This window comes from Sus scrofa, chromosome 1 (assembly GCF_054392235.1).
Source record: "Sus scrofa isolate SSC_HxYL_T2T_F1_AM1 chromosome 1, Sscrofa_HxYL_maternal_Yorkshire_Landrace_v2.0, whole genome shotgun sequence".
Lineage (NCBI taxonomy): Eukaryota > Metazoa > Chordata > Mammalia > Artiodactyla > Suidae > Sus > Sus scrofa.
Genome location: NC_139383.1, coordinates 273,161,774 through 273,171,513, shown reverse-complemented (window position 1 = coordinate 273,171,513; position 9,740 = coordinate 273,161,774).

The following is a 9,740-nucleotide window of genomic DNA, read 5'->3' as shown; positions in this document are numbered from 1 at the left end:
TCGTTTCTGCTGCACCATAACAGGAATTCCCCAGAAGTTTTTTAAAAATCTATTAAGGTATGTGCTGTTAATTTCTAAATCACCAGATAAATCTCTTTTTAATACTACTATATAAATGGGTTTAATTTGTACAGGTTAATGTTAAATTTTCCTGTATATAATCATTATGTTCCTAAAACATGACTTGATTCCATCATATTTATCCTTGATTTCTCTTTTTCTCTTCCGTTCCTCCTATCCAGTCCTTCAGCAAATCCTGTGCCCTCTACTTTCAAAATGCATCTTAGGAGTTCCCGTCGTGGCGCAGTGGTTAACGAATCCGACTAGGAACCATGAGGTTGCGGGTTCGATCCCTGCCCTTGCTCAGTGGGTTAACGATCCGGCGTTGCCATGAGCTGTGGTGTAGGTTGCAGACGCGGCTCGGATCCCGCGTTGCTGTGGCTCTGGCGTAGGCAGGTGGCTACAGCTCCGATTCAACCCCTAGCCTGGGAACCTCCATATGCCGCGGGAGCGGCCCAAGAAATAGCAACAACAACAACAAAAAAGACAAAAAAAAAAAACAAAGGTCAACGTTCAAGAGGCCACCTGACCTCCCTTTCTGAAATAACAGTCCTGCCACTTCCTAACTCTTTTCCCTTCATTTTCTAAGTAGCACTTACCACTACCCACATCATGTACAAATTTTTTCTTTTTTTTTTTTTTCATTAGAATATTAGTTCCATGGGAGTAGGTGCTTCTTTTCACTGCAGTATCCCCAACATTTGAAACAGTGCCAGGTATGTAGTAGATGTTCAATAAATATTTGTTAAAAAATCTGAATCATGGTACTTGAGAGCTGAAGGGCCTCAAGAGGCCATCCCAGTGAGCCCCCACATAAATCTAGATGGACGAAACAGAAACCCAGAGAGAGAAAGTGACTTGGCCAGGGTCACATAGTTAATGGGACAGCGTTAGGCAGAAACCCAGTCTGGTGTTTGCTGCTTCAGCAAACTGGCCTGTGCCATTTTCATACAGCACACAAAGCTAAAAATGGTTTTTACATTTTTAAATGGTTGAGGAAAAAGTCAAGAACATTATTCTGTGACACATGAAAATTAGATGAATTTTGAATTTCAATGTCCAGAAATAAATTTGTATTGGAATATAGCCATTCATTTACATTCATTTACATATTGTCCACAGCCTTTTTCCCACTATAATCAGAGTTTGGTGCAACAAAGACTGTATGGCTTATGGAACCTAAAATATTTACCATCTGGCCCTTCACGGAAAAAATTTGCCAACCCCTGCTCTGAACTATATTCCATTCATGGAAATGTCTTTCTGAACCTTTGTGGTGTCACCAGTTGTGGTGTTAAAAGCAGAAAGTAAAAGCAGGACAGAGGTGATAGAATAGTGAGTGCGTGATGCGCGCTGTCAGTTCCTTATCACACCTGGCCCCCTTTACATCTTTTGGGGTAGAGAACTGGCAGCCCAAGCCTAATAGCATCACTGCACTGAAAAGAACTCTACAAGTGCAGGCTAAATTCACTCAAGCCAAGGAAACTAAGGCCTGAAGAGCACAGGCATTTGGTATGCCTGAGTTAAACTTGTAGCCCCAGCTATGAGAGCAGGTTCGTTGGGACTCAGTTCAAATGACAAAAACTCAACCTCAGCTACCTTCTGGTAGGAAATGTATTGGCTCATGCAAGTAAAAATCCAGGTGTTCAAATGATACAGTCAGGAATCTGTCTATCTCTTGATTGTGTTTTCCTCTGGGTCAGTTTCATTCTCAGGCAGGCTCTCCCTAGTGGTCTCTGGAGGGAGACTTGAATCCCAAGTAAAAAAAAACAGACCTGTTAGAATTTATCCGAGGACAGGGAGCTGCATCTTCCTTCTTCTGCTTTCAGTCTTACGTGGCTAGGATTACTGATTATACAGAATGGCATTTTGTTTTTGATATGCCCTGTGACCTTTCCAAGGCAGAAATAGAATTTAAAATTTAGCCTTGAAAAAACAGGTCTTCATCTTCTGAAAACAGGCCTTTTGCTGTTGAAAAGCTTTCAGGTGGGCCACTTCGTCCAAAGAAGGTACAAAGATAATGAGTTCCGGTCTGGGTACCCTAAGCATGGAAGCTACAAAGATGATGAGCCCGGTCCTGGTGCACTATCATGAGCCATAATAAAAGGAAGATCTGGGAGCTGTGGGCGTGCAGAAGATGGGCGCTTAACCAAGCTGAACACAGAGGGCATAGATGACTTCTTAAGGGACGAGACACCTGAGCTGAGCCCTGAAGAATGTTTAAAGACAAGCCAGGCAAAAAAAAAAAAAAAAAGTCAGGGGAAGAACAAACCCAATGAAGTGATCAGGAAAGCCAATCATAAGGGGAGTTAAGACACTTTCGAATACCTATACCCATAGGATAAGCCAGGTATAGGAAGCCTTCTGCAGTGTGCCCTAATAGACATTCTCCCCCTAACCAGGCAAAACCACTTGTACACACCAAACACAACGCAACCTCCCGGTTTCCTAAGTCCTTGTCCAAGATGTTCTTTCTACCTGAAAAGTTTCTCCGTGCACCTCCACCCCCATTTGTCTAACAGACATCTCCCCAGCCATCCTCACACCCCCCAGGGCACTTCGCACCTTTCTGCTTGTTAAATACCTTGTTCTGCTTTGGTAATTACCACTATATCTCTACATCTATCTATCACTCCATTGATCGATCAATTGATCTATCAATCTGTTCGTTTATAATTTTTTAAATGATTCTTATTGAAAATAGATGAGCCTTGGGGACAAGCTGCCGATCCCCTTGAAACTGGGAAGTCTACAAGTCTACTCTCCTCTGTGTGTGGAGTTAATCCCGGATGCTGGAAAATTTCAACTCCTTTGGCTTCAACTGCCATCCTTGCACTGGTGTCTCTGAAGTGCCTTTCTCTCTTCTGAGCCAGCTCCAACCTCTCTTCTGGGCTTTGGACCCATCTATCCAGTTCACTCCTAGGTACCTCCACCTGCATATTTCCCTGGTACCCTGAATCCAAACTGAGTTCTGTACTCCCCCTTGCGCCTCTCCAATTACTCCTATGTTCCATGTGTTTGGGAACAATATAATGTTTATTTAAAAATAAATAAGTTAGGGAGTTCCCGTCATGGCGCAGTGGTTAACGAATCCAACTAGGAACCATGAGGTTGCGGGTTCGATCCCTGCCCTTGCTCAGTGGGTTAAGGATCCGGCGTTGCCGTGAGCTGTGGTGTAGGTTGCAGACGCGGCTCGGATCCTGCATTGCTGTGGCTCTGGCGTAGGCCGCTGGCTACAGCTCCGATTCAACCCCTAGCCTGGGAACCTCCATATGCCGCGGGAGCGGCCCAGGAGATGGCAACAACAACAACAACAACAACAACAACAACAACAAAAAAAGACAAAAGACAAAAAAATAAATAAATAAATAAAAATAAAAATAAATAAGTTAGAAATCCGCGAGTCATCTTTACATTTGCCTCTTTCCCATCCCTCACATCCAGTCTCATAAATAATCAACCATGTATATTAAAATTATGTATCATGTTATTTAGAATCATGTATTAATATTACATGTATGTGATTCTATGTAATAGTATTACCTATAGCTTAAATACATAAAGATTATTTAGGAAACTGGATGTGTTGCAGTTATAGTTATAAATATGTATAACATATAATCATATATAACATCGTGAAGTGATATATAACAATCAGCTTTTCACTATATTCCCTCTTTCCGTCCTTCTTGCCTCTGAAGCTGCCTCATCACCTCTCACTTAGATTACTGCAGTATCTTCAGGATTCAGGGAAGGACTCACCCCCTTCAAATCGATCCTCAAGCCACTGCTTAAGTCATCTTTCCAAACCCCTAATTTGACCATGTCACCTTCATGGCAAAATGATTTGGATGGCCCTTCACAGTTTGTACTTTGAAGTTGAAATTCCTTAGCACGCTATACAAGTTTTGTCCCAGTCTCACCTATTTTGAAGCCTTATCTACCCTCTGCTAGAAAAAAAAGATTATAAGAGAGATTCATTTCAAACAGTGCGGCCATGGCAGATTTTTCTGAGAAAGGGACATCTACCCCCCTGAGGACACCCCAGTTTGCCTGAGCCACCCTGAACCTTCTTAAGGTTGACAATGGCACTCAGGGACTGAGTCCTCACCAGAGGCCAAACCAGTGCTAAGCTCTCAACTTAGAGATGCGCCTTGGTCTCTTGGAATCATCACAGCACTTTTGTGGTGGAGGAAACTAAGGCTCGTAGAATTTATTACCTGCCTTAGATCGCACAACCATGGTGTAATAGAGTCAGGTTTTTTTTTTTTTTTTCTTTCTTTCTTTTTTCTTTTTTTCTTTTTTTTCCTTTTTTTTTTTTTAAGAGCTGTATTCATGGCATATGCAAGTTCACAGGCTAGGGGTTGAATCAAAGCTGCAGCTGCCGGCCTATGCCACAGCCACAGCAATGCAGATCCAAGCTTTGCCTGCGACTTACACCAAACTCAGCAATGCCAGATCCTTAATCCACTGAGCAAGGCCAGGGATCCATCAAACCCGCATCCTCATGGATACTAGTCAGAGTTTGAATCCACTGAGCCACAACGGCAACTCCTAGAATCAGGTATTAACTCAAATTACCTGGCTCCAAAGCCAGCCTCCCCAACCACTGTGCCATGCTGCATCTGCAGGGACAGGATGCTTAACTGTTGCCTCATAGACCCATAGCTTTCAAGAGGAAACCCAGCTCTTCCACCGTCTGGCTCCTACCGACCTCCCCAGCCTCAGCTCCCAACATCACCCCAGCAAACCACCAACTGGGCACTCGCCCTCCATCCTGATCTAACCCCTCTCTGTCCTCACCTGCCTCAGACTTCCTGATCCCATAGGATTTCACTTCCTCTAGGACATCTTTCCTCATATGGACCCCATAAGCCAGGTTAAACACCCTCTTCCTTGCTTCTCTAGCACCTGTGCACCCCTCTTGTGGGTCACCTGTCCTGCTACGCTGCAAACGCTGGTTCTCTTCTCTCCCCATAGACTGGGCTCCTTATGGTTACTCTGTTTCCTGTGCCTTGTCTGGAGCCTGGTGCCAAGTGAGTGCTTCATAAATGGCTGCTGACTTGAATTTATGCCATGGACTTCAAAACTGAAGGGGACCGAGTGTCTTCGTGATCACAGCTGCAATACCTTTGAAGTTGAAAAAGCTCTTTCACACTGATCATCTCATTCACTCCTCTGAGGTTGATATTATCCCCATAGTTTAGGAAACTGAGGTTCAGATAAGTGACTTTTTCCAGTTCACCAGCCAGGAAGACTGGGATTTGACTTCAAGTCTCTCTGACTCCAAGGCTAGTGGTCTCTCCGTCACTTCCACAATCATCTGATTTAAATAACACACACACACACACACACACACACACACACACACACGTTTCACTGATGAGGAAGCTGAGGCCAGAAGGGGTAAACTGCTTTCCTGGGATCATGTGACTTGTAACCCATCCCATGCTCTTTCCTCTGCTCTAACAGGAACTGCCCAGGAAGGTGACAAGTTGAGGATGGGGTCCCTGAGCCGGGGAGGGGAATGCTGCCTCCTTCCCATTTGTCACAACCTGTATGTTTAAATTTTGTATTTAGTATTTACTCTGAAATGCCTTTCATCTGATTTCCCCCCTTGCTCACCAATTTAGCTGTCAGAGTAAATAAATGTGAAGTTGGGTCTCCAGCCTCCCCCAGCTCACATTACCTTCCTAGAATTACTCCCCGGGGGTGGGGGGGGGTGGAGCCTCTGCTGGGGGTGCACCCACAGAATTATCCAGTTACTAATGAAGTCTCTTTTTAAACCCAAATCTTGGACCGTGACTCAGGTGGAGGAGGACGGCAGAACTCATCCTGAAGGCCGGTGTAGTGACCAGGAAGACTGATGTGAGAACTAGAAGATATTACACATGTAGGGCACTTAGGACATTGTACCTGCAGGATGCTGATGACATCCTATATGTGGACTACCTGTGACATTACGCATAAGGCGCTTATACGGTGCCAGGAATAGAGGCAACATTTTTTAAAATATTAGTTTTTAGTATGTGGTTAATTGCCATCACAATCCTGAGAGATAAGTACTATTACCCCCCCTTTTTTTTGGTCTTTTTAGGGCCACATTCATGGCATATGGAAGGTGCTAGGCTAGGGGTCAAATCGGAGCTACAGCTGTCAGCCTATACCACAGCCACATCAATGCAGGCTCCAAGCTAGTCTGTGACCTATACCACAGTTCACAGCAACACAGGATCCTTTACTCACTGAGCAAGGCCAGGGATTGAACCTATGTCCTCATGGCTATTAGTCAGGCTCTTTACCACTGAGCCACAATGGGAATTCCTATTACCCGTTTTTGCGAGTAAGGAAACTGAGGTTCAGAGAAGCTAAATGACCTGCCCACACCCTCCCAGAAGAAGAGACTGAATAGCCTGCTAAAATGTACTGACTTGCTAATCCTGATTTTGCCAAGGTCACTCTTAATGGGACTCTCTTTGCTGCTGGAGTCAGGAGTTGTTGGAAGAGATTTCTCTTCCAAAGTAATTTCACTTCTGTCCTCTTTGAAGTCGGGTAAGCCCTAGGTTGGAATAATGGTTCCGCAGTTATTCAGGAGTATATTTGATTATGTGGTTGATGTATGTCCTGTCTTCCTCCATAAAAATGTTTTTGATGTGGCGCCTCTCGAATAACCCCTGGAAAGTGCAGCCAGTCCATACTGTAATGGTGGCTAATATTTATCAGTTGCTTTCTGGGTGCCAGGCATGGTTCTGAGCCCTTGTTCATGCTTAATTTTCACCAGCATAAGAAGAGGACTCTGCTAGCATCCCCACTTTACAGATGACTAAACGGAGATTGAAGAGTGGCTGAATAACTTGCCCAGCGTCCTCTAGATAATAAGGGGCAACATCAAGAATGGCACCATGGCAGTCTAGCTCCAGAATCTTTGTGTTTCACTACTGAATTGAAACCTCTCATTCCAGGTTTGATTTTCTGAGCACCATAACAGAATTCAGGAGCAGAACTGCATAGTAGGGAAGAGTTTGCATTCTGAGTGCTAGAGCTTGAAATGAGGCTCCTGTAAGTTTGTTTCATCAACTATGAAATAAGTGTGATAATAGAACCTCCATGCAGGTTTGCTGCAAGGAGTAAAGGGGATAAAGTATGTAAAACAGCATAAATGCTCAAAAACCATAGTTATATTATTATTGTTGTTGTTGTTGTTACTCAGGGAATGTATGTTTCATATTCCTTCTCAAAGGACTGCAACAACTTGTTTGTCCAGCCTCTGAATCCTAGCAGTCATCTCTCCACCTGGAATATTTTCTTCTCACGCCTGAATCCATCTATATTTCATCTGCCCTTTTGTTTTAGCTCAAGCCTCCTCCACACCTCTTGCTTGCAAAGCTAGTACCATCCTCATGGCCTCTTCCTTCTGGGAGTCCCTCTGCACTCACACACCTGACATACATGCAGCTTTGTATAAGGTTCAATGACCCCCCTCTTCCCCCAGCTATCCAGCAGGGAAGGATATAAAGGTCGCCTGATCATTATTCCCATTTTGTAGATGACAAACAAGCTTAGCCTGTAAACGGTGAAGCCTGGAGTCACATCCAGGTCTTTTGATAGAAAATAATGGAAAATGTGTGTGTGTGTGTGTGTGTGTGTGTGTGTGTGTGTGTGTGTATGCATAGAGTGGACATGAGCATATATGTAGCCTAGAAACCAAGGGCATGAACTCTGATGTCAGATGAATTTGGTATGGAGTTCTTTTTTTTTTTTGTCTTTTTTGCCATTTCTTGGGCCGCTCCCGCAGCATATGGAGGTTCCCAGGCTAGGGGTTGACTCAGAGCTGTAGCCGCCGGCCTACACCAGAGCCACAGCAACACGGGATCTGAGCCACGTCTGCAACCTACACCACAGCTCAGGGCAATGCCAGATCCTTAACCCACTGAGCAAGGGCAGGGATCGAACCCTCAACCTCATGGTTCCTAGTCAGATTCATTAACCACTGCGCCACGACGGGAATTCCTGGTGTGGAGTTCTTGGCCCTGGCAATAATTAGCCGTGTGGCACCACTTTAGACATTTCACATGTTCTCTCCGAACCTGTTTGTTCATCAGTGAACAGGTGCAGTAAGAGACACTATCTTGGTAGTTCCCGTCGTGGCTCAGTGGTGAACAACTCCAACAAGGAACCATGAGGTTTTGGGTTTGATCCCTGGCCTCGCTCAGTGGGTTAAGGATCTGACATTGCTGTGAGCTGTGGTGTAGGTCGCAGACTTGGCTCGGATCCCCCATTGCTGTGGCTCTGGCGTAGGCTGGCAGCAACAGCTCTGATTCGACCCCTAGCCTGGGAACCTCCACATGCCACGGGTGTGGCCCTAGAAAAGACAAGAAGACAAAAAGAAAAAGAGAGAGAGAGACTCTCTCACGGGGTTATTGTGAAAGGAAAATGAAATCATGATCACAAAGTGCTGAGGCTGCTGTGGATAAAATATCGAGGAGAAGCAGCTGGGTTTAGGATGTACAAAAAAGATATTTGAGGAGATTGATGTCCATAGTCCTGCGAATTTTTGAGGGTGCATATGAACACACCTCACCAGCTTTCATATTGCAGTTATGCTTTTAGTAGAAAAGACCATGGTTTACAGAGAAAGTTTTCACTTTGAGCATCTGTGTCTGAGAGAAACAAATGGCTAGAATGCAGAGGGTGGGAGATGCCATTGGCTTGGGCTATTTCTCTGTACTTTGAGGATGTAGGTGTGAGTCTTTTGTATTACGCTGGTGGGCAGATACCCTAATCTGCCTGGATCTGGTAGGATGTGCCTGTGTGTGTACATGACCATGACTCCTGGAATCCGGTGTCTGCAGAGGCGAGTACGCTCTTTCAGACTCTAAATGGTTATTTCACCATCTGTAGGGATACACTGTGTATATCTGTGGGTCTCTGAGTAGAGTAGTATGAGGTTTTGCACTGGTTTGCAACTCCCTAGGAATCTGTGCTCTCCTAACTGTGGATACACACATAAGAACAGTTATTCTGGTGGGGGGGGTGTTTACAGTCGTAAATGAGGGCAATTAGGGAGGTGATGGTATGTGCGACTGTGTGGAGGTTAGACGTGTGTTGTCTCTAGAGCCAGATCTAATTCTGTTTTGTTTTTTGTTTTGTAGAAAATGTGTGTATTTGTTTTTAGAAGATGCTATGTATTTATACGTCTCAGCTCTGTGTGCAAAGAAGGGCACTAAGGACATGTGTCCACTTGTGTTTATGTGTTGTATGTGAACTGTGTAAGGCTCTATCTTTGAGTTTGAGGCTTTTGTGTCTGAGGGGCTGGGGGCTGTGTCTCCTATCTAAATGCCTGGGCCTCCCTGCCTTCCCCACCTCTATTGATAAAGCCCTGGAGAAGGTGATAGGTGTTAGACTGGATGGCTCAGCAAATTCTCAAAAGAAGGCGGGTGTCCCAGGCACTCCCTCCCTGGGGAAGTCAAGGAAGCATCCCCCACCCCAGAATTCCCCTTTCCCCACCTGGCCCAATCCCACTGAGAATAGGATATAGCCCAAGTCCTTGGTGTGTGCTCTTTGGTTGTTACGGAGCAGAGGCAGCTGTGCAGGTGTGTGAGAATGTATGAATGCCTTGTGCTCGGTGTAAATGAGGCAAACAGGTAATCATTTGCATCAGGATGTACACAATCGTACCA